This window comes from Lithobates pipiens, unplaced genomic scaffold (assembly GCF_037356315.1).
Source record: "Lithobates pipiens isolate NorthernLeopardFrog02 unplaced genomic scaffold, aLitPip1_a1.2 Scaffold_3, whole genome shotgun sequence".
NCBI lineage: Eukaryota > Metazoa > Chordata > Amphibia > Anura > Ranidae > Lithobates > Lithobates pipiens.
Window position 1 is genome coordinate 258,682,745 of NW_027507790.1, and position 25,570 is coordinate 258,708,314.

General features: G+C 41.3%; 1 protein-coding gene across 1 annotated transcript in view; it reads left to right on the forward strand.

Moving 5' to 3' along the window:
• SYT4 (synaptotagmin 4) overlaps positions 1-25,570 on the forward strand; it is a 65,822-nt gene that overhangs the window by 33,726 nt on the left and 6,526 nt on the right. The window lies entirely within an intron of this gene.

A 25,570-nucleotide genomic window follows, 5' to 3' on the forward strand; every position in this document is an offset into this window, starting at 1 on the left:
CTAAAATGGACCTCCGCTCATCGGAATCCCCCCCCCCTCCGGCGCCACAATCGGCACCTTTCAGGGGGGAGGGGGGTGCAGTTACCTGGATAATCCAGGTAACTGCACCCACTTCCGGGCTAGCTCTCTGCAGAACAGGGCGTACGTTCCGCAAGCGCCCGCCCCCTTCAGCAAGTGCCCCGCTGCCTGCTGGGAAACACACAGCTCCCAGAGGCAGCGGGGACCGTCCGGATTGCGCCGCGCGGCTCGCGCATGCGCAGTAGGGAACCGGGAAATGAAGCCGAAAGGCTCCATTTCCTGATTCCCATACCCAAGATGGCGGCGGGACCCGGCAGCCGAGCGAGCGATCGGCTTCGGGTGCCGACATCGCGGGCGCGCTGGACAGGTAAGTGTTACTATTTAAAAGTCAGCAGCTGCAGTATTTGTAGCTGCTGGCTTTTAAAAAAAAAAAAAAAAAACGCGGAGTCCCGGTGGACTCCCGCTTTAAATTTATGACAAAATTTGATTTTATTGGATTTCTTTTCAAATAGAAAAAAGAAAATATTGTTTTTTTTCCAAATTTCCGCTTTTTTTGCGCTTATATCGCAAAAAATAAAAAATGGAGTCGTGAATAAATAACACCAAAATAAAGCTCTATTTGTGCGAACAAAATGATAACAATTTCATTTGGGTACAGTGTAGCATGACCGCGCAATTGTCACTGAAAGCGCGAGAGCGATGAAAGCTGAAAATTGGGCTGGGAAGGAAGGGGGTGAAAGTGCCCTGTATTGTAGTGGTTAAAAAGGTACATTTAGCTCCGTAGACATTATTTATTAACATAGCAGGTAAAAGTAGACAAGTAAACATATAAAGAACATCCAACATATAGGGCATACCCTCAACGTTACAGAGCATTATGGATTTTCTAAAGCGAGGGCATGGTAGAAGCTGTTTGCCTTCAAACTTTCTTTCCTTCTGTTTGAACTTCCATACCTAACCATTGAAACAGATGAAGTAGGAAGTGGCAGAAAGCCTGACAAACTCATTTGTGTGTTAAAATACTATTTTTGCGCTCTGTAAACAACATTTTTTTTAACAGGGCAGCTAAAAGTAGACAGATAAACATACGAAGAACACCCTAAAGCAGGGATATGCAATTAGTGGACCTCCAGCTGCAAAACTACAAGTCCCATCATGCCTCTGCCTCTGGGTGTCATGCTTGAGTCTTGCTATGCCTCATGGGACTTGTAGTTCTGCAACAGCTGGAGGTCCGCTAATTGCATATCCCTGCCCTAAAGAAACATTTATTGCCATGTTTCATACTTGCTTGACAAAATGAAACATTTTTTAAATTTTTTTGTAAGTACTAACTGAGGAAATAAGTTATATTATACAACACTACACAATACCTATAAATTTATGTAAGCACAGGGAAGGATTCTGTGAAACATTTGCCTGTTGTCATACTTTTACTGCTTTCTGTTTGGAAGCCTATTACAATAACTCCTCCTTTTTTTTTGATGGTAGTCTATGGATGGCTCTGTCAAAACAGAAACCAATCAGCTTCCAGGTTTTATTGCCAAAGCTTAATTGAACAAGCTGACGTTAGAAGCTGATTATACCTATATGTGGGGACTAGTAGTGTGTTAATATATAAAATGTGAATAAAAGTGTGCTATGTTGTGTTGGTCAATTTTCACATGTGTGAGAATATATAATTCTTAAAGTGCTAATTGATTTTGGGCCAAAATATGTATAATATATATTTTCCAGCGTGCTGGTTCAAAAACCCAAAATTAAAATTAAATAAAAATTAAATAAAAATACAATAAACTCAAAGTGCACAACAATAGCAACAGATCACGATATGGCAAAACCTATAACTTTCATGCTATATTTATCTCTATGGCAATATGCAATTATTAAGGTGCACGTGCAAATAAATTCCTGTAAAACTTTAAGTGGAGACTAAAAGTGATACCTGGTAAACTAACCGTGAGAAAAATATATTAAAGTATACTACGTATATTAAGGTGTCAAAATATAATAAATAAATATATATAAAATGTCACAGTGGTAGCATGAACTGGTCTGCTAGTGATGCTATACAAAAATTGATATAGAATTAATATAAAACCTAAGTACCATATACATGAAGCAAAAACGTGGTAAAATGATATAATGCAAAAAGATTAAAATAAATAAAGATAAGAATATGCAAAAAACATGCAAAATTTGTGCAAGAAAATGTGCAAAAAATGCAGGCAAGTTCTAAACATTAGACGTGATGGAGCAAGTCTCTATTAAGTGGCGGAAAAAACCGCAGGTGCAAAAAAGGAGGGGAGTGCTGTTTTCCAACTGTGTTCTTCACATTCGGTGGCTTAAAAGGGTGTTAAATTATTATGCTCTCACCAGAAGGAGGACCCCATCCAGGGAGGATCAACTTTCACAATATTAGCTATTGTGTGGCTCTCTGGCTTCCTTCCGCTTTAAAGGTTAGGGATCCCTCGTTCCTCCGTGAGTGCAATAAGCCCCGTTTATATAGAGTAGAGAAGAGGCACATCCATAGTGTGATACCGTTTTAAAGAATTTTTATTGCAGTAAATAGATAAAAAATTACTCACAAACAAGTAGTTTAAAAGTGCGGTTGTATGTACAGCTTTTAAAATTCCCGCTCTGCAATCTCCGTCTGAGCTCGAGGTGTACACTGCTTGGCCACGCCCTACGCGTTTCGTCACACGGACGTCATCTGGAGCGGGAATTTTAAAAGCTGTACATACAACCGCACTTTTAAACTACTTGTTTGTGAGTAATTTTTTATCTATTTACTGCAATAAAAATTCTTTAAAACGGTATCACACTATGGATGTGCCTCTTCTCTACTCTATATAAACGGGGCTTATTGCACTCACGGAGGAACGAGGGATCCCTAACCTTTAAAGCGGAAGGAAGCCAGAGAGCCACACAATAGCTAATATTGTGAAAGTTGATCCACCCTGGATGGGGTCCTCCTTCTGGTGAGAGCATAATAATTTAACACCCTTTTAAGCCACCGAATGTGAAGAACACAGTTGGAAAACAGCACTCCCCTCCTTTTTTGCACCTGCGGTTTTTTCCGCCACTTAATAGAGACTTGCTCCATCACGTCTAATGTTTAGAACTTGCCTGCATTTTTTGCACATTTTCTTGCACAAATTTTGCATGTTTTTTGCATATTCTTATCTTTATTTATTTTAATCTTTTTGCATTATATCATTTTACCACGTTTTTGCTTCATGTATATGGTACTTAGGTTTTATATTAATTCTATATCAATTTTTGTATAGCATCACTAGCAGACCAGTTCATGCTACCACTGTGACATTTTATATATATTTATTTATTATATTTTGACACCTTAATATACGTAGTATACTTTAATATATTTTTCTCACGGTTAGTTTACCAGGTATCACTTTTAGTCTCCACTTAAAGTTTTACAGGAATTTATTTGCACGTGCACCTTAATAATTGCATATTGCCATAGAGATAAATATAGCATGAAAGTTATAGGTTTTGCCATATCGTGATCTGTTGCTATTGTTGTGCACTTTGAGTTTATTGTATTTTTATTTAATTTTTATTTAATTTTAATTTTGGGTTTTTGAACCAGCACGCTGGAAAATATATATTATACATATTTTGGCCCAAAATCAATTAGCACTTTAAGAATTATATATTCTCACACATGTGAAAATTGACCAACACAACATAGCACACTTTTATTCACATTTTATATATTAACACACTACTAGTCCCCACATATAGGTATAAGCGCCACATCTATTATCTCCCTTTGTTTTTGCATCTTTCCACCCTTGGGTGGAAATCAATAGAGGCTGCTCTTACCTTTCAACTTTTCTTTTCTTTTCTATATTCACTCTTAAGGTTCCATAGCGCAACCCACCCCCCAGTTATCTATTGTTAGAAGCTGATTGGCTACCATGCACAGCTACACCAGATACCAGGCACCAGCTTTAGTAAATATCCCCAACTGTAACTAAGGCCCTGCCCTCCAGTGAATGTAAAGTGTATCTACTATGAAAATGAAAATCATATATTCACTTTTACACTGATTTAAAAAAAAAAATCTAGTCTACTCCTATTATTCTGAACAATCTTGAAGTACTTTTTTTTAAGATCTCAAAACATGTATTACTTGAGTTCCATGATAGTCCCTATGTCCTGTGAGTAGGCACTGCTGTGTCACACATTTTATAAAGCCTCCCTTCTGAACAACAGAGATGCTGAGAGAAAGAGCTTCAGGAGGCGGGGTCAGTACAGGAATTACTGCTTGCATGCAGCCAGGTGCCGTGGGACATGTAGTCCTCAGAAATTGAAAGTAAACAGCAGAGAAGAAGAGCAGGGAAGCCAGGACATAATGGAAAGAGACCACCAGCAGACAGGCAGAAATTACTACATGAAAGGAGATTTTTCAAGTAATCATATATTAGATTGCCAAAAATAACTATTGTTTGCTTTGTTATTACAATGCTAATCTTATTAAATAAAAGTGTATGCAGTGACCATCAATCTCCTTTAAACAGTACAACCTGGTCAAGAACCCCCCCCCCCCCCAACATACTTACTTTATAAGTGTATCTGTGTGGCATATATTGACTGTCCTGCTGTAAAGAAGGCACCTCCTACTCTACCTATTTCTATTAATTGTAACGGACCCCCCCGTACTCAAGATGAGTCTGCCTGCCGTAAATGCTTCCTTTGTCCAGAACCAGCACTATCTAAGACCCCTTAGCTTGCCCAGTCATTAGCCATAACTCAATGTAGGGTGAAACACATCAAACTGTTTATTTAAACACATGTACAGAGAGGTAACACTCAGGCACAACCCCTACCTTTGATTCTGTGCGGGGTAAACTGTCCAATCAGCAGGGAGAGTTTTTGGAGGAATTCGCCCCTCCCCTCTCTACCCTGCCCCAAGTCCACATGCCAGGAACACAAATACAAAACTTCCATCCCATAATACATTTCTCCTAAGGCAGACAGACACAACAGAACAATGAGACACAGCCATACCCCAAACGATCCGAGCAAACAGTCCGCAACAACATACAATATATACATATATACAATATTCCAGTGTGGCTGTACAGTCAGCTGTAGAGTCCAACTAGCACAGATCAGACTGGGGTTCTCGGTCACCCTGTGCCCCTAATGGACACAGGGTTTATGTACACATAGGAGGGGCCGGGGGATCTGGACACTGAGTTTCCAGAGCTCTCCAAGGTCAGCTGGGTTCCACAAGCCCCCCACCAGAAGTGACTCCTTAATAATTAAAACTTTTTTTGTTTGCTTTGTTTGTTAATATTTTTACATGTTTAACATATATTGAAAAAAAGCACAAAATTAAAGAAAATTTTTATTTTTTATATATTTGTAAATAACTTTTCAGTGCTTTGTACCATTGCTGACAGCATGTAAACAAGTGTAAAAAATTGTTGCAGTAGGTATCTGTAATTGGTATCAGCAGTACTAAAAAAGAAGAATCGGTATTCGTGAAAAAAAATGGTATCGGTACATTCCTACCTAGAACTCAAGCTGTTGTAGGGGCTTTCAGAACTTTCAGAACTGGAGATGAAGACTGAAATGTTGAAGCACAATGACTGGGCTGTCACAAAGGATTAAAGAACAGAAGGACTTGAAGGCTAATTTTTCACTGAAGGCTTACATGAAAATCTTCCTGCTGCAGGTAGCCCCATGGGACCCTGTCCTCTCCTCCACATTTTTCATTCCCCTTGTAGGTTTTATGTTTCAAATAGATAAAGCTTCTAGATGGCTTCTCTGCTAATATGAGTCAGACAATACGGACTGTGCAATGACATCATCTGTTTGCCTAAATGACTTTCCTCTCTGCTAAGTGCACTCTGCAGCTTGGCCCCTGGAATATGAGATGAGGGAGAGAGGTGCTTAAGATTTCAGGCTTAGCCGGCAATATTAATGTGAATCAAATCACATAAAATGAAGTAAGTTTCTGAGGTTGAAAGTGAATGTCGTTTAATCTGGAAGCCAGTTGACTTATTTTCTAAAAGAACAAACAACAGAGGTCTCATGACTCATTAAAAGTAGCAGCGAGAGATGATGCGCCTGTTGCAGCCAAAAATAGTTGTTGTTGGTTCCTGGCTTCTTAAAGAGTCACTGTCACCTTGCCCATTTAGTGCCACTCCAACCCACTGAAACCCAGCTCTTCCCCCCCCCCCCCACTTTGTCCTCCCAAAATCCACAGTATTGGCTCATGTTAGACACTAGGGGGAGCAGTGACATTGCTCCCTCCGTCATATGACTAGTGATTGCCTACTAGTACCCAAGAAGTGTAACATTGAAGGAGGTCACATGCTCCCCCATAGCCAAAGGCTCTGGTTGTTGACCCGGCTAAGGCAGTCGGGGTAGTGCAGCAAAGGTTAGTGTCATCGGAGAGCGGGGTCATGCGCTACACAGAAACTGTCACGATGCCCCACATGAGCTAAGTGAAAGTGGGGGAGATTTACTAAAACTGGAGCACTCAAAATCTGGTGCAGCTGTGCATGGTAGTCAATCAGTTTCTAACTTCAGCTTGTTCAATTAAGCGTTGACAATAAAACCTGGAAGCTGATTGGTTTCTATGTAGAGCTGAACCAGATTTTGCATGCTCCAGATTTAATAAATCACCCCCCAAAGTGTTTCTTTAATTGCCTTGAGGACTTCTAGGAGGAGTCTGTGGCTTTATTAATATAGTATCTCCAGAATATAAACTACACAGGAAATACAAGCATTACACGGAACAGATAGTTGGACTTTGATATGGACTTCTTTTAACAACTTCAATACCGGGCACTTTCACCCCCTTCCTGCCCAGGCCAATATTCATCTTTCATCGCTGTCACACTTTGAATGACAATTGCGCGGTAATGCAACACTGTACCCATAATACATTTTTTCATTTTTATTCACATTGATAGAGCTTTCTTTTGGTGGTATTTCATCGCCACTGGGTTTTTAAAAAAAACAAAACACGTTTTTCTTTGTTTCTAGTAACATTGTACTTCTCTGGCGTGATCAGTATTGTTTTTATTTTTTATTTTTACACATTATGTTTGCTTATAGCAATGAATTTCCTTGCTATACGCAAGCATTTTACTGAATGAAATCCATTTATTCATTTTATTTTGTTGTGATGAGCTGTGATTGTCCACAGTTGATCACATGGCACAGATGACTTGTGATTGGCCCAGTCTGTACCATGTGATCACTGTGACTAATCAGAGCTAGCAACACAATTGTACACAATGGACGACTTGAAAGGAAGTCATCCATTGTTTACAACGGTCATGTGACCTGCTGCGATTGGTTACAGCAGTCACATGGTATCGGCAGCGAACCGATACGGTGATCAGTCATTGGCTGTGTCCCCTGGACACAACTGGTGACAGATCGCGCCGCAACGAGCGGCCTGGGAGCTGGTCATATGAAGCCCACCCAGAGGGATGAGGGAGATTATGCCATAGGCTGGGTGGGAACAAGTTAAGCTGAAATTTGTTTTTTACAGATTATATTGTTAAAGGGACCCTATATGCTGCTGGGCATAGTTACTTAGGATGTGATGTGACCAGCCCCAGAAGACTCAGAGCTGTCACTCAAATGACACTCCACCCATTTTCTCCTCCCCCAGAATTGACATAAAGGGTTACGTAGGGAGGTGAGGGAAGGAGCTGGATCAGCGCAGAGAGTAATTTGACACCCTTAGAAGAGGAGAGAAGGCTATGACATTCAAGGAGGAAGCTGTGCTTGGGAATTGACCAATGGCGGGCCGTCCATTAGGGGTGCCGTTCCTTCTATCCATGGCCGCCACATCCTAATTAATGCTCTATGATCCACATGCCGCTACCCCCCTATTCATGAGTTTAGCCCCTTTCAGGATGTCGGGCGCATGAATTACAGTGTTTTTCTGAACCACCTGATTAAAGCCAGAGGCTCTAATAGGCTTCAAAATGGGGTCGGCTTGTGGCACAGAGCATTGCGCCATGAACCCAACCAAGTGTTACAACAGAGAATTAATATTCGCTGTTGCAACACTGATCCTCTCGCCAATTGGGAATTGAGTCTAATACCCATCACTCGATTGGCTGAAAGGACAGGCAATCCTATTGGATGCTTAGGAGGAGGGGAGGAGACGCGCAGTGAAAGTGAAGGAGGAGAAGACACAAGAGCCTGGTGTCTGCCGATGCCCCGATCCTGGCCGCTGCCCAATGTGCTTGCCAATGCCTCAATTCCCGATGCTACCCAATGTGCCCGTCGCTGCTCAATGTGTCTGCTGCCTAGATGGGGTAAGTGATGGTGGACCGGCAGACGGGAGGGGGGGGGGGTTGAGGTGCCGCGGGGCCCCAAACAAAAAACACCAGCCGCCAGTGGAATTGACTCTTCCTGGATTGGTCAAATTTTCTGGCAAGTTCAAAGGCACATTGCAAGTAAAAAAAAAAGTAATTTATGGAAAGGAAAAACACTGAAAGTAAAGAAACGCTTAAAAAACAAAACAAAAAAAACACCCTGTTATATTTTAAGCCCCCCAGTCCCCAAGCACTTTTTTCGATCTTCACTACTCCAGCTCCCACTGTATCTCTACCCCTGGTTTATAGAGTCTCGCCCTAAGTAGGGGAATGATAGGCTGCTGCAGCTGTCATTCAGTTTGCTAGGAAAGGGAGGAAGGAGCAAGGATCTGACTTGCTGGGAGCAGCTGGGAGCTTACACGAAGGGTAAGTCCTTAGTAGGCAGCTAGCTAAAGGAGAGTGAGTAGAAAGTGAGAGCGAGGTAGGGCACCAGTCTGAGAAGCAGCTAGAAGAAGTAGAAAGGAACATTTTGAAGGAATAGAACAATTTTTAATAGGTTTGCCTTTTCCTAATTAAAAAAAATATATAAAAGGTTTTAATATCACCTAAGCATTTAAATTACTTGAGATTTATGTTTTTTTTACGTTGGTGATGGGGACTCTCTAATGTGTATATAATGCAGGATCCTCTTAAAAGGCTTACATGCCAGCTTAGATACACTGTGCAGTTAGTAGACTTGACCCACTTACATCACTGTGTACAAGGAATTAAAAGTTAAGCCTGTAACATGCACTGCCACACTGGTTCGTTAGTATATGGCTTACTGCTCATTGCTAATTATAGACACACTTAGTATTCAGATCCTTCTTTAATAATTAGCTTTTCCTCAAAGCATTACCGCTGTTGGCCATTATGTGTTTGCTATACAACAAAAAGAGCTTTGTAGCATCTGAGAACATCGTTTCTAGGCCATAAATATGTACAGGTCATATGTCCTTCTTCCTTCCACTAACAATGGAAACAATGAATTTGTACATCCATAATGGAAAACATATATATGCATGCCTTTTTTTTTGTTACATAAATATTGTGCCATTACTCATTAGCAACGTATATATATTAAAAAGTATGGGCTCAACTGGTATTGGCAGTGGTGACCATACACGGTAGCCATGTAGATGGAATCCATACAATACAACAAGCAAAACACCCAAAATCATCAAAGCCACTAAATATGTATGTCAATTCTTGGCTAATATGGTGCCTCCTATTTGGTTCCCTAAAACAAATGGGAGAGAAAGAGGGAGAGATCCCTGAGTCCTCCGAGGCACATAACATATACAAGGGCTGTACCTAAAATAATGCAAATGACATAATTTGTATGGGTCAATAAAATTTGACATGTTGGTAGAGTTCCTCTATATTAACTCTTCTTCCTTTTCATTACACATAAATAATGGATTCTAAACAGAAATAACATGCCATCATTGAGTTCTTGATGAAGGAGGGGTGCAGGCTGTCCAACACCCACAGAAGGCTGAAGAATGTTTAAGGAGATGACACCATTGACAAGAGTCACCAATGACAAGACATTGTCATTGGTGACCTTCATCAAGAACACAATAATGGCACATTGCTTCTGCTTGGGATTCATTTTTTACCTTCAATGAAAAAGAAGAAGAGTTACTATAGAGGTAGAGTTACTTTACCAACATGTGAAATTTGAATGACCTATTTAAGTTAATAAAAAAAGTTATGCCCACTTTTGTATTACTTTCGATAGAGCCTTTGTATAAAGACCCCTGGTCAGCTTAGACTAATAATGAGATTTGGCTTCCAGCTAAGATGTGGACGTAGGAATGGAGGATTTATCCCACCAAAGCCTTGCAAAGCCTCCAGGCTCTAGGACCTGGTACAGAGCTTACTAATGACTGACAAAACAAAAAGTTTGTTTTCTGCATAACAGATACAAATCTTGGACCCCTGACCCTGTGTAGATCAGAAACCTAGGTGACACATATACATCACCACAACCTTACCAGACAGTGCTTCACATTTTCTCTTGGGGAGTCTATTGCTTAAGCATGCTCTTGTTTCTGGATCTGGATCTATGCTGTGACTATAATGAGAAGTTCCCCATCTTAATGTTGAGTTTTTTTTATCTACTCTATATTATAGAGAATGTAAGGTGGGTGGGAACACCCAACATTGAGGTGAACAGGAGCAGAGTTTTTCAACAATATTAGGTGTGAAATACAATGAGTAAAATGGGAAGTGCTAAACAAAACTAGTGAGATACAATTCATTCCTTCTACAAAGATATTCAATGGCCTAAGGCAATAAGGACAACCACAAATGATGAGAGGAAGGAATATGAGATAAACTCTCTTGGTAATGGGCTGTAATTTATTAAGACGCTGTAGCCATCTGTAGTAGATAAATAGGTTTTCATGTGAGCTACATTTTTACCTATCAGTCTATGTCCCAATCACAGTCATGATATGAAACAATTAGTCACAGAATCAAAAATACTTTCAGGAATATTCAACAAAATAGAGTTCCACCATCAGAGAACCTCAGAGCTGTACTATTGCCCAATAGAACTTATTCACAAAGTTTGAACATCTTATATAGATGTTCCTTGGAACTTCCTTACAGGCAAGTATAAATGGGTGAAACTCCCTGATCTTTCCAGACTATAGTGAATGGTTTGTTATCCTCAAGCTGGCCTACAAAAACTTTGGTATCTCTTATGAAGAGCTCATGATCAACAGAAGACTGGCGTTTCCTTATCTTATGAGGCTGACACCAATGGCATAATTTTTCCCAGGATTCCATCACGGATACGTGATAGTTAACTTTTTTGGGGTTGTATTCAATCGATATGTGCAGCGGGAAATCACACAAATACATATAAGTATAACATATAATAAAATAATGACAGATACAGATAAAAAAAATATAACAATAATATTTAATTAAAGATGCTGTTCCCGCCACGGGTCCCTCCATTATGGCGTGGCACACAGATGACCGGTTCAGTCTCTGTGTGATGGCAACTCTGAGATGAGACAAGACCTACAAGTCCTAGTTGTAATATATAGGTCTTGTGTGAGGGAAATGGTCAATGCCCCACTGCAGTCAATATGTCCTTTAACCACCCTGACGGTATTCCCGAGTGTGGCTCGGGGTGAGATTTTTGTACCATTAGCGGTAACCCTGAGCCACCCCCCTTGGGATTGCATCGCTGGATCCAGAAAGAGATAACTTACCTTGTCTCGCGATGTATCCCCGCTTTGTACGGATCTCATTAGGCACACATCTTGTGTGTCGGATCTTCCGGACCTTACATCCGATGCACTGTGTGCCCTGGCTTCTGTTCCCTGCGAGCGTAGCGACGCAGGGAGGTGGAACCAGCGCCAAATTCAAAATGTATAAAGCACAAACACACTGATACATTGTAATCCTATTGGATTACTTTACTAAATAAAATAAAACTGACCTTAGCTTGCCCCCATTGCTTTATCCAGTGCCCCTGCCTGCAGTTTTACTGTACTTTGTGTCTGGAAACTGCAGAGTGACCATGGCATCAAAAAAGCGTGCCTCTACCTCAAAAGTGGCATATGACCTATTTGAAAACAGCGACAGTGATACAGAATCGCTTGCAGAAGTGAGTGAAAGCGATTCGTGGGGAAGTTCGTCATCAGGCACGGAAAGTGATTTTAGTGATGATCCTGCGACTTTGCCCAGTGATGTGCGGACTTGGTGCTCGATTGATTGCGGTATGGAGCACGCAGCGCCCCCAAGATTTCCATTTACTGGAACACCTGGTATCAAAGTGGATGTGGATGACAACCCATTGGCATACCTGCAACTCTTTTTGACCGATGAGGTTATAGAAAAAATTGTTATGGAGGCAAATCGGTACCAGGAACAACAAGCTGCTACGCATCAGATGTTTGCAAGGAGCAGAAAGTGGGAACCAGTAACCAAGGAGGACATCTGGAAGTTTCTGGGCCTCACAATTCTTCAGGGAGTGGTTGGGAAACCCCTGCAGAAGTGGTACTGGACCACTAACAAATTGCTAGCAACTCCTTTTTTTGGCACCGTCATGTCGGAGTACAAATTTTCCCTTATTATGAAGTATTTGCACTTTGAGAATAATGAGGGATTCGACAAGACTTCTCATCCAGCACCAAAACTCAAGAAGATTTGGGGGCTTTATCAAGTGATTCAGCAAAATTTTCAGAAGACCTATGTACCCGATCGAGACATCAGTATCGACGAAAGTCTGATGGCCTACAAAGGAAGACTCAGCTGGATACAGTTTATTGCGTCCAAGAGGGCACGTTTTGGAATAAAATCATTCATGCTCTGTGAATCCAGCACTGGGTACATATGGAATTCCATACTTTACACCGGGAAAGGAACCAAGTTCAATGAAAGATTTGGTAACTATGGACTGGCAATTGCTTCCATTCTTACTCTGATTGAACCGCTGCTGAATCAGGGCTACTGTGTAACCACAGATAATTTTTACAGTTCTCCAGAACTCTGAGTTCCTTTTGCAGCATAAAACAGATGCATACGGGACCGTTAGAGCTAACCGGCGTGACTTGCCACCAACCTTTGGCAATAAAAAGCTCAAGGCAGGAGAAATAGTTTCCTGGCAAAAAGGCAAAATGATGGCACTGAGATGGCACGACAAAAAAGATGTGTGCCTAATGAGTACCATTCACAACACCTCTACTGTCATGGTAGAAACAAAAGGTGGAAAAGACATCATGAAGCCCCAAGTCGTGATGGACTACAACCATCCTATGGGAGGTGTTGACCGAGCTGACCAGGCCATGACTTTTTACCCAGCCGTGAAGAAGCAACAGAAGAAATATTATAAAAAAATCTTCAGGCACCTTCTGGAGCAGTGCCTGTGGAATGCTTTCATTCTTCTAAAAAAAAAGAGTGTCAAGCCTGTTGTTCATGCGGACTTTGTTTGGAAAGTTGCCAAACTTATATTCCTCAGGCACCAAACACCAACGTCTGTAAACAGATCTGGCCGTCGTGCTGCTGGTGTTGTGAACCCAGAACGCCTGACTGGTCGGCACTTTATGGACCACATTCCACCAATGGAAAAGAAGGCAGCACCCACAAGGATGTGTGTGGTTTGCTTCTCTAAGCGTGACGACACTGGAAGGAAAATTAGAAAAGAAACCAGGTTCTACTGTCCTGACTGTGATGTTGGACTTTGTGCTGTACCATGTTTTAAAATTTTCCATACCAGAGACGTTTACTGAAGCAATATGACTACCAATATTGCACCCTTGTTTGGCAAAAAAAAATGTCAGTGTTTTTGATTATATTATTTACTAAAATGTATTGAATAAAAAGTATGATTATTATTATATTATTAATTGTTATTATTTACAGTTATTTATTATATTATAATTTATGATTTTGTGTTTCAAACTTTATCCTACCCGGGATGTCTACTAGACTTTGGTTTGAACAGATTTCAGCGAGTTATTGCTAAGAATTACAGGCTTACAATATAAAACGTCAAATTTCCGTGCAAAATAATGGTACCGCTTTCAGCACCTAAAATCGGATATAATCATACCGCCAGGGAGGTTAAAGGACTTGGTCAGTTTGCAGTGACATTCCTTTGGTATGATGTCAGCTACAGTAAGTAGACTTTGGAGGCTTGCTTTTCTTAGATATTGTAAGGGAATATGCAATTTCAATAAGGAAATATGAAATATGCAATTTCCCCATTACCCAGCTTGGTCACAGTTGTGTTAAATATGTAGATATGTTGAAATGGAAAACTATAGTGGAGGCACAATTTAGTGTTTCTGTCAAATCACCAGGTATATTCTGCTGAAAATACTTTTTTGCCCAACTGTAAGATTCATGTTGGCCTTATAGCCGTTCAGTGTTGTGTTTTTGACTCCTTGAGTGTGGCTTTAATAATAAACCCACGCTATTCCCTTCTTCTTTGTCATCTTCTCTGACTTTCTGCCTGTTTATAGACTCTTATTGCTTGACAATTCAGTATTTTTCTTCTATTGGTTCTAGACGGAGGGTCAAACTTGAGGGATTGTCATGCAGCAAAATACAAACTTCCTTGTTGGCAAGCATGGCAAATACTCCCCAAACTCTAGGGGTATCTATGCCTGTCATTGAAGACAGTAACCAGTGTAATGGTACTGCCAGGGTGCTGCCTACTCACTCTGCTGCCCCAGCTATCACTGCTAAAAAAAAGAAAAAAAAAAAACAGACTCGAAAAATATCATAGCCATTCTTTATGGTAATGTCTTGTATGCTATTTTTGTGTAGTCAGGCTGTGTACTTTTTGGGCACAGGGACAGATTTGGTTTCTGGTTGCTGGTTAGTAGGGTTGAGCTTAATGTTCTATCCAAAAATAAGTTTGGACTGAACATTCACTGTTGGGACTTTCATCAGAACACTATACATTTAGGGCATTCAACCTGGATGATAATGAGAGCTTTCTACTCTCAGTGGTTGCTAAGGAAGCAGTGGGTGCCTGAACCCACCATGTCCTAAGCAACCACAGACGTCACCCAGCCCATTCACCTACATGACTGGGAATTGCATATTTTTCTAAAGAAAAAAATAAATAAAGCTGTCATTTACCAGCCATTAAATAGGTCAATGTGTGCAGGGGGAGCGGCTGGAGCAGCACCTGGAAGATCACAGCCACCACTCCATGTAGCGGGAACTACTACGTTGATTTTGAGCTTCCCCAGTAGCCCTCTGGTTTTTAAATATGGATATGTACTTCAAGCCAAGCTGAGTCAATGTAAGTATGAAAAAAAAAAAATTCATGGAATTCCGCTATAAAATAAACAACGATTGGCTGTAGTTGAGCTTTAAAGCCCAGCTCTGGACTCAAACGCGGTGACGTCAGCACACCACGTTTGCGCCAGTCCCGGACCATGGGTTGCATTGTGAGCTGTCCAGCTTGTTGAATTTATGCGATTTTTACTTATCTTTGATGCAAGTGCAACATTTTTTCTATTAAACAAAACCCTTAAGATTTTACACTATGGAGGTTTTATTTCTTTTACGGAACCCCTCGGTGATAGATTCCTATTGGGCGGTGGAAGCATAACAGCATGATCCCCTTAGATGATCAAAGGACCCGGCTGGGTTTAGAGCCACAAGTGTTTATGACCTCCCGTAATAGGAGGTCTCGGGAGCTGGTAAGCAGCAAATTCATTAGGTGGAGGTGTTTTCTTTTCTATTGGCACTATTCTTTTGATGAAGTTATTCAATACAAGGGATCCTTTGGAAACCACGTCACCATATGTACTTGTTTTGCATATTATGCATATAGACTTGTTATCAAATTTTTTAAGCGCAGTTTATTTTTGATTTATTTGTTGTGTGTCTCACAAAATTGCTGCTTTGCATGGTCATATTTATTTATGATATTTTTAAATACACTGGATTTTATAATGCTATATGACTTTTTTTTTTTATTTTAGGTATTGTGTTTTGTTTTTCGTTTCTTTAAATTCATTAAAGTGTATGTTTTCCCCAAAAAATTGCGTTTGCAAAACTGCTACTCACATACTGTGTGACATAAAAAATTGCAATGATCACCATTTTATTCTTTATTTATTTATTATTTTATTTATTATTTTATTTTATCTCTGCTAAAAAAAAATGATATAATGTTTGGGGGGTTATACGTAATTTTCTAGCAAAAAAATACAGATTTAAACTTGTACACAAATTAGTTAGTATTTTGTTTATTTTGACGTTAATCTATTTACTAGATAGGAAAATGGTATTGTGATCCGATGAGGAAATCAGTGATGAATATATACTTGGACCAATGTGTATTATGTTTTTTACTGTGCACTGTATCTGTGTTTGTTTTGTTGATTTAAAGGAAAAAAATAATAAAGATATAAAAAAAACAACAAAAAAATAAATAAATGTTGTAAACAAAAAGTGCCATAAAAAGCCTGGTCTTCAAGTGGTTAAACAAAAACTTCACTTTACAAATTTGAAGACATTATGGCGCTTGTGCTGGATAAGTAGTGCTGTAAAATGTCAAAGCACATAGATTGTATGCCTGGGCTGTAGTATTGATCAGATTGGAAAATCTTTACAATGCGTTCAATTTATCAATATGCTGCACCAGACAATGTGCTGATTGCAAATTCTGGCACATTCTGGCAGCAAGCCTTCACATCTGAGACCGCTTCCTGATTGAACTCTGGGCAAATGTAAAAAAAAAACACAAATTATTGCAGCTATGTAATCAGTAAAGCATCACTCAATGTATTTTAGTGTAAGTATCTGAATGTGACCTGCTTTTAGTCCGATCCTGCATCTGTCCTCTGTCGGCTTTAAAGCCGTGTACACACGATCAGATTTTCCAACAGGAATTGTGTGTTGACAGACTCTTGGCCTAAAATCCGACCTTTTTGTACGCTCCATCGGACAATTTTGTCGGATTTTCCAAAGACAAATGTTGAATGGCAGAATTATAAATTTTCCACAGACAACGTTCTGTTGTCGGATTTTCCTATCGTGTGTACACAAGTCCATCATAAAAGTGCAAACACGCATGCTCGGAAGCAAGGATGAGCCGGAAGCGGTCGGTCTTGTCAACTAGCGTTCGTAATGGAGAATTAACATTCGTGACGCGGCAAATTATTAAATCTCTAAATGCAGCGCACAATTCTCTTCTTCTTTAATGGGAAATAATGAAGCTGCTTTGCTGGTGATACTGATGGAGTTATTGCAAACACATTTTCAAAGGCTTTTTTTTCTAGTGATGTCAAGAATAATATTATTATGTTTTTTTTTTTTTTTTTTTGGTGCAAGTTACCACAACACCATTATTTCCTAGCTTTTAAGATCAAAGATACAACTATGTTGGTGTCCCTTGTCAATTTTACATTGTATTTATTTAAATGTAACTGCCTACTCCCAAACTGTCATTTGAAGTAAAAAACATAGCCAAGTGTTATTCTCCAAAAATTTTTTATTGTGCATTAAAAAAAAGAGAACAAATAAAATCAGACATGCTATCTGCCAATAGAACTTAACCAAACATGCATTTTAAGCATCCCAAAATATAGAAAATATACCAAATCAAATCATTATTCAACCAAAAAATTTAATAAAATCCTAATGCATGTGTCCTGCTTATTAAAATAGGGGGTCAACAATGCCAAGAGTTGGTGAAAGCAGGGGTCAGTCATCCAGAGATAATTCCGAAAATCATCTGGATTATTCTCCTGGAGCTCCCACAGCAAAGGCATATGACATAATTGGTCACGATTAATAAAGCAACCAATTTTTGATCCAAGAACTCCTCCTCCTCTTGTTCCTGGACTGGACTTGGGTCAAAGCAATAACTCCAAGGCCAGTAATAAATAACACGTTATCTCCTCCGATTCCGCAACACGGCTGGCTGATGAATGGCCATTCAGAAACTAACTGAAAAGTGCGAATTGAAAAGCGTGAAATGAAAAGTGCAAAATGAAAAGCACAAAATAAAAATCAGGAAATGAAAAACGCAAAATTAAAAGTGCGAATCAAGACTCACCAAACTTCTACTAACACGAAATTAGCAGAAGGAGCCCAAAGGATGGAGCCTGACAATTGAACTTCCTCTTTATTGGCTTGTAGTACGTCACTACGTTTGTGTTTGTTGGCCAACAATTGTGTACCGTTTGTATGCAAGATAAAATCCAGGCACATGCCCTTCAGACAAAAGTCTAAAGCTTTGTCTGCGGAAAATCCGATCATGTGTACGAGGCTTTAGACTGCGAACTGAGTGATCAAAGACAGCTGATCACTCAGTTCTCAGAGCTCCATAAGCAAAGAGCTGGTGATTGTCAGTCTCCGGTTCTCTGCTCTAACTCCCTCCCCCCCCCCCCCCATGCTCACTGCAGCACTGAGCTGTGGAGGGGATGGGAGTGGCTGGCTCAGGCTCTGAGAGGCTCGCTGAGAGACTGATCCAGGTGTCGGTCTAGGTTTGTGGGTGGATCCAACCATATTGTCGCAATCTTGCCCCAGCCTGGACCAACACTGTGACGTCAGCTGACAGCGGACTTCAGCCCACTGTCTGCTGAAAACGGGTCACAGGAGTGCAGAACGCACTAAACTTCTGTGATCCATAGGAGAAGTACAGCCAAATGAGCTTTGGCTGTACTTCTCCTTTAAATGGTAATGGGCATCACACTGAGGACAGCTAGTGGGCTAGTGGCAGAAAAAAAACTGCAAGGGAAATCTCTGGATTAGAGCTGAATATTGCAGCAGTTTTCATGTATTTTGTCTTTTAGCAGCTATTCATTTTTATCTTGTATTTGGAGTTCTGTTTTAAGGCCATATTCAAACTGAAATTGCTGTATGTATTTAGGTGCATTTGGATGCACCCCATGATGTAATGCCATTCCTATCCAAAGCTGAGCATTGATGGAGGAAATAATGAGCGTTGGTGGATGAAATAAGAAGACATGACCTATTGTATAGGTCAACATGCTGCATACAATATATGTGAACTAGCACCATTAAAAACAACAGCAAACATCTGCCCATGTGTCAATGAGTGCTAAAACACACAAGTGTGAATGGGTCCTGACCATACATTTACCCAAGGGCAGGACGAGGGGGGGAGGGGGAGGAGGGGAAGAAAGAGCAGCCTACCTAAGAAGGGGAAAGCCCTGCTCAGTGAGCACTCCACTGCATGCATGCTCCAGATCCGTGGTGGCTAATTAGTGAACCATGGCCTCCCTTCCAACCGGGACATGACTTTCCGTCTGCTCTAACAACTATTGCTTACACACTATGCTTTGACATGCCCACACACTAAAACACACCATGTATGCAAAACCACCCAGCCCAATTGCTAGATGGCAAGAAAATGACTACAAATGCACAATGCACCCTCCATGCCAACTATAGGCAGCTGGAGCATGGTGGGGGTGGGGAAGAACAGGCAGGGCAGTACGTCCATCTATGAAATGCATTAGCAGCAGGGGGCACACCCTGTCCTGGCACTGCTTCTATTCCATCCTGCTCCACAATTGAGTAGCTCTATACTTCTAGAGTCACATTAAAAATCATAGAACTATCTGCATTATCCTCTACTTTTCATGGACTAGATGCAGTTTGTTTATACCTTGGATGCTGGAAAATACACAACCAAATTTTACTCCATTTTCTATATTTTGTACGCGGGCGAACACTGCATACCACCACATTGGACTCCATGTTTTATTTCCTGTAGCATGGCAAATATGACATCATATTGCATTCCATATTTTATATCTAGTACGTCAATTAGGCTCCCTGTTTAATATCCTATATGCTGGGAAATACACCATCGCATTGGATACAAAATTATACTGCCAAATTGGACTCTGAAATGTATATATATATATATATATATATATGTATGTATATATATATATATATATATATATATATATATATATATATATATATGTGTGTGTGTGTGTCAACAAATGTACCACTGCATTGGACCCTGTGCTTTATATAGTTTGTGCTGGCAAATACAGTATAACACCAAATTGATTTCAAGCCTACAAACCATTTCGAACAGTTTGCCTTTATTATATCCATCGGACATTCAATTGCCTTCTCTGAAACCTTCACATTTAACTATACACCCTCTGTAGGTTTACTCTCCCTAGGGACAAAAAGTCATGAGAAATCTGCATTTTTAGGGCCCATTCACACCATTGTGTTGCAAGAATATGTGTCAACACAATTTAGATGCATTGGTGCAAAGCAGTGCTCTTCATTCTCAATGGTACCCCTGCAAACCTTTCCTATGGCTGGGAGTTTCGAAGCACTAACATGTATTCTAGTGTGGTGACAAAAATAGTACATGAACCTTTTTGGTGTTCTAGGCAATGTACATTAACGCGCATGAGCAATCAAATTGCAATAATGTCAATGGGCCTTACAGCTCTCACTGGAAGAGGAGGTGAGGGCAAATCTTTCAATAAGACCACTAGTTGTGGCGACAACGGCCTAGAAGGGAATTTCCTTCATATTTGGAGAGAATTTCTGTTGTGTCTCTGAAGCGGGAAATGAAGGGAAATTTCCCCAACAGGACTCACAAAAAGAAAGCCTCCACTCTATACAAAACAAAAAAATTGTCTTTAGATACAGTACGTTCTAGGGGGGTTAACCACAAGGGCAAAGGCACATGACTTTTATGATGGATTTTCAGTCATTTAGTAGTAATTGATGACAGTGAGATGACAAAGTGGCTTAATGAGGAGCTGAACTCTGGAAACAGTGACAAAAATAGGCAGGCAGACTGTAAATGACCAGTCACTCGTATTGCCTTGGTGCTCCCTGCAGCTGATTCTTTCCCAGTACTGTCTTACCAGCATAGTATAGTCTTACCAGTATAGTATACCAGTATATATATAGCTATAAGGGTAGTGTCACGCATGTGGGCTGAGTCCAATTTGACGAGAGGGCTTCCCTTGCGGCTAAGTGCCAAGCACCCGTGAAGGTGAGAACAAGGAGTGCTAGACTTAAAGACGCATGGGTGCCATTTAGGTAGATCTGCTGAAGGCTGCTGGCAGCACAGCAGAACTGGATAGTGACAGCTGGTCTATCAGGATAGTTGGCAGGACCCCCGAAGCGCCAGGTGTGTAGCGGAACCAGGGTAGTGACCACAGGCAAGGTAGCACCAGAGGAAGAAGCAGGAATAGGCTGGCAGGACTGGACTGAAGAGGCATAGTCAGGATGATAGCCAAAATCATACACAGAAAGGCAAGCCAGGGAGTATGCAGAAGAGTAGTCAGGAGCAAGCTAGGGTCATACACGGTAGAGCAAGAGAAGGAGAGTCCTTAGAGCAGTGGTCATCAACCCTGTCCTCAGGGCCCACTAACAGGCCAGGTTTTATGTATTACCTTGGGGAGATGCAGACTAGAATGCTGCAATCACTGAACAGCACATGATATCACCTGGGATGAATTTCAGTTATCTTGAAAACCTGGCCTGTTAGTGAGCCCTGAGGACAGGGTTGATGAACACTGCCTTAGAGCAAGCCGGGGTCAAAACCAGGTATCAGGCAGTAGAGAAGTCTGTAGGCAAGCTGGGTCGGTAACAGGTAATCCAAAGAATACAAGAAACACAGGAGCAAGGAGTACTGGTAGCTGAAGATCACCCAGCAAAGTGCAACCACTGACCTTATATAGGGTGTTTGGCACCAGTTCTGGCAGCAGGTGTGCGTGAACATGCATTTCTACACAAACGAGCACGACCATGTAAAGTATTGGCAACTATGCCAGGTCTTTTCCTCAGCAACTGCACATTTTTATTCTTCTGTCTCCTTTTCAGCACATGCTTATTTTTATTTTGAATAGCACCATGACAGGTAGATGTACACAGGGCTTTTCTTTTTCTCAGAGGACAGGTGCAGGAACTCACCCCTTCCGACTCACCTCTTGTCCCTGCCCCGTACTCACCTCTGAGCACTGTTCCTTGGTTCCACCCCCACCTCCCAGTACTGCCCCTTTTAGAGAATACAGATCAAAGAATCATTTTGTGGTGTAATCTGTATGGAATTTGTTAGTGACAACCAGAAAGACAGTAGATTCAAGGTAGCCAGCAACAATGGACCTTACAGCAACAATAGATCCACCCCAGCAACGATAGACTCCCAATGGCCAGCATCAATAGACTCACTAGCAGCCAGCAACAATAGATCCCTGTCTCAACAGTAGATCCCTCCCAACAACAACTGACTGCCCCAGCAACATAAGACCCACCCCCAGCAGCAATAGATCCTTCCCCAGCAACAACAGAGCCCCCCACCCCCTGCAAAAATAAATATTCTGCAGCAACAATTGATTCCCCAGCAGCAAAATCAATAGAACTTCCAGCACACCCCCAGCACCACTTGCCATTACATACATTCAGTGCTGGAGGTGCCGGAACCGCATTCTCCCGCTTTCCCGCTGAAAAAAAGCCCTGGATGTACATGATCACCTAGGCACAGGAAGTACACTGCTATTTTTCAAGACAAAGGGTACATTTTGCATGGCACTACGTAGGCACAATTAATATTTCTAGACGTTCCCTTTAAACATACATCTTTAATTTTGAGTCGGGTCCAACCTTTGTTAAAATGCAGATCCAGACAGATATTTTTGTTACTGTTTTTGGATTGTGTAAGCAAAGGTTAGAACCTTTTTCCTGTTCTTATTGTTGCTGGAATCTCCATTTGGAGAGATAATAACCCATTTCCTACCCTGACCACACTATTGCACCCTGGCACATGGCATCACCAGGACAGAAAGTTAGGAACCATCTCCCCAAAGGGAAAAAAAACAGCAACAAAAACCTAACATCCCCACTACATGCAAAAAATAAATGGACTTTTCACAAAGAGATCTTAAAAATTAATAAAATTGATCAACATATTTTTGCAAGTATACTTATCATATTCACGTTGACCTTTCCCCACTCTGGGCTCTTCACATATCTTACTAAGAAAATACTCTTCTTTTTCAAATTTCCAAAGAAAGAGATCTTAAAAATTTAGAAAAGCGATCAACTTATTTGTGGGCAAGTATTCGTATAAGATTTGTGTGCCGATTTTGACTGTAAGTCCTTTATGTTCAGATTTAAGATATTTAAAAATATCAGGGGAACTGAACTGGAATGCTTCCAGGACCATCCTTATTAGTGGAAATCCTCATCAGATTTGTGGAGAATTAATTACCTTGGATTAATCAAATCCTTGAATTGTGAAATTCATCCTTTTGCTTGTGTGTGTGTGTTTTTTTTTTCTTAGAATAAAGCTAGCATAATTAGTTTACTTATCTTTTGTTAAAGCCCAAGAGAAGTCACAGAAGTAGATATGAAATCAGATATACTGAGAACCTTTATATTCCTAGTCTTACCTCTACATCCATCAGCTGATTCACCAACACCATAAAGCCAAATAGATGTCCTGATTCAATTGAGTGCTTTCCGGGTTGAGAAGAACTCTTTCCTGCTTCATAAATATGTCCCTTAGTAATTACACTGAATAGCCATAACTTTATGACCACCCACCTAATATTGAGTACGACCCCTTTTGCCACCAAATCAGCAGCTTTTGCCACCAAACCAGCCCGGTGAGCCATAAACTCCACTGGACCTCTGAAGGTATGATGTGGTATCTGGCATAAAGCTGTCAGTAGCAGATCCTTTCAGTCCTGTAAGTTGTCTGCAGAATTTGGAGATCAAGTCAACCCCTCAAACTCATTGATGTGTTCCTCAAACCATTCTTCAACTATTTTTGCAGTGTGGCAGGGCGCATTATCCTGCTGAAAGAGGCCACTGCCATCAGGTAAAACAGTTTCCATGAAGGGATGTATTTGGTCAGCAACAATGTTTAGGTAGGTGGTGCGTGTCAAAGTAACATCCACATGAATGGAAAGGCCCAAACAGAACATTGCCCAAAGGCTCACACTGCCTCTGTTGGCTTGTCTTCTTTGTATACTGCATCCTAGTGCCATATTTTCCCCAGGTAAGCGAGGCACACGCACCCGGCTATCCACATAATGTAAAATGTGATTCATCAGACCAGACCGCCTTCTTCCATTGTTCCGTGGACCAAGTCTAATGCTCATATGCCCATTGTACGTGCTCTTTGGCTGTGGACATGGGTTGGCATGGGCACCCTGACCACTCTGCAGCTATGCAGCTTCATACACCACAAACTGCGATGACCATTTTTTCTGCTTTAACACATCAACTTCAGAGACGACATGTTTACTTGCTGCCTAATATATCCCACGGCTTTCAGATGTAATGTGATAATCAATGGTATACACTTTAACTCTCAGTGGTCATACATTTATGGCTGATCGGTGTGTTTCATGGCTTATGAAGAAGACATTTTATAAATGATTACGATTTTAAAAGAGGAAACTTTTAAAGTCCATGCAGATTAAAATATACAAGTTAATGTAGTTCTATGGTCATTAATGCGGAGGTCACCACCCCACCCCCAAAACTAAAAGCCAGCATCTACACATACTGCAGCTGCTGACTTTTAATAATAGGACACTTACCTGTCCTGTAGTCCAACGATGTCGGCACCACAGCTGATGTTTACATCAGCTGTCGTGTGCTGCCGCTGCCTTTGCCGGTAAGGGGACTGGTAGTGACGCATTACGGCTTCACACCAGGTCCCTACTGTGCATGTGCAAGGCACGGGTCGTCTCTCCTAGCAGCGGTGGAAGGAGGAGGAGGGAGCCGAGCTGCTGACGTAACTCGCTGCAGCCTGGTCTTCTTAAAGTGGGGACAGGGTATCCGCCTCCCCCCCGAAAAGGCCGAAAGGTTCCCAAATGTGGCACCAGCGGGGGGGGGGGGGGTGAGACAAGTGAGCAGAAGTTCCACTTTTGGACCACATCTGGTATGCTGCTAGATATTATCCAGACCCCAGCTGGGGTTAGTGGCGTATCCTTAATGTGCAGTGATTGAGGAGGATTAAGGTCAGCAGAGGCTGCCCATGGTCTCCACTGCTGATGTAAAGGGGACACCGATGGGGAACTTGATGAAGGGAAAACTCTGATGGGGACCATTATATAAAGGGGGGCTTTAGTGGGGAATTTGATGGCATGTGGGGACATTGATGCAAGGGGGACTCTAATGGGGACCCTGATTTAAGGGGAGGGGATGTGTTGGAGAATCTGATGTAAAGGGTACTCTGATGTAAGGGGGGAATCTGATGGGGAACTTCATATAAGAAGGGACTTTTATGTAAGAAGGGACTCTGATGGGGAATCTGATGTAAACTGGGGAATATGTTGGGGAACCTGATGTAAGGGGGGGCTCTGATAGGGACCTGATGTAAGAGGGAACTCTGATAGGAACCCTGCTATAAGGAGGGACTCTGATGGAGAACCTGATGTTAGGGGGAATGCTAAACGGCACAGCGAGATGGAACACAGCCAGACACCACAGAGGTTCCAGATTCAGATCCGGGTCCTGAAAGGTTTGGACTCTGATGGAGAATCTGTTGAAAGGTGGGGTCTCTTTTGGAGAACATGATGTATTGAGGAACTCTGATAGGAACTCTGATATAAGGGGGCAATCTGATGGAGAACTTGATGTAAGGGGGGACTCTAATCGGGACCCTGATATACTGTAAGTGGGGGAACCCTGATGTGAGGAGGATTTTTTCATCCTGTGAATATTTATAA